Source organism: Chaetura pelagica, unplaced genomic scaffold (assembly GCF_000747805.2).
Source record: "Chaetura pelagica isolate M959 unplaced genomic scaffold, ChaPel_1.0 scaffold90, whole genome shotgun sequence".
NCBI classification, from domain to species: Eukaryota; Metazoa; Chordata; class Aves; order Apodiformes; family Apodidae; genus Chaetura; species Chaetura pelagica.
The window spans coordinates 11,792,528-11,793,137 of NW_009953496.1; positions in this window are offsets into that span (position 1 = coordinate 11,792,528).

The window sequence follows — 610 nt, forward strand, 5'->3', positions numbered from 1 at the left end:
TGTAATTTAGGTTGCAGATTGGGGGTGTTTGTAAATTCTTGGTTCCAAATTATTGTAATTTATGAGAAGAATTTGGTCTGAAAAGTTTGGGAGAAGGTAGAATAAATGGAAGAACAGCTAAGATAAACTTTAATTCTCTCTACACACATACAGAAAACTTTTTCAACCTTAGCAATATCCCCAGATGTGTGTTAACTATCTCTGTGACTATGAGATGCAGCTCATAAAATAGATTTATTTTAAGATAAATAAAAGCAGAGGAGTAAAATGAACAGTGAGCAGTCCTCTGTTTCTCACAATGCACCCAGTCAAAATACAAGGTAAGAAGTTACAAAAAAGATTTTTATTTTTTTTTTATAGCAGGGCATTTTCTTAGTGGAACTCGCCACTCATGGAGTGAAAACCCAAGGAAGAAAGGAATTAAAAAAGGCTTAGGCGTATGTCCATGGACAGTAGTTTCAAGAGTGGCTATTATAGCAGTTAATCCCCACACTGCTTTTGCCTCCAAGGTGATACTGCTGAACTGGCCATGCTCTTTCGTATTCCTGGAGCATTTCTACTGGCCTGTTGTGGAGGTAGAGAATAGGTTAGATGCCTTTGATAGGATGTA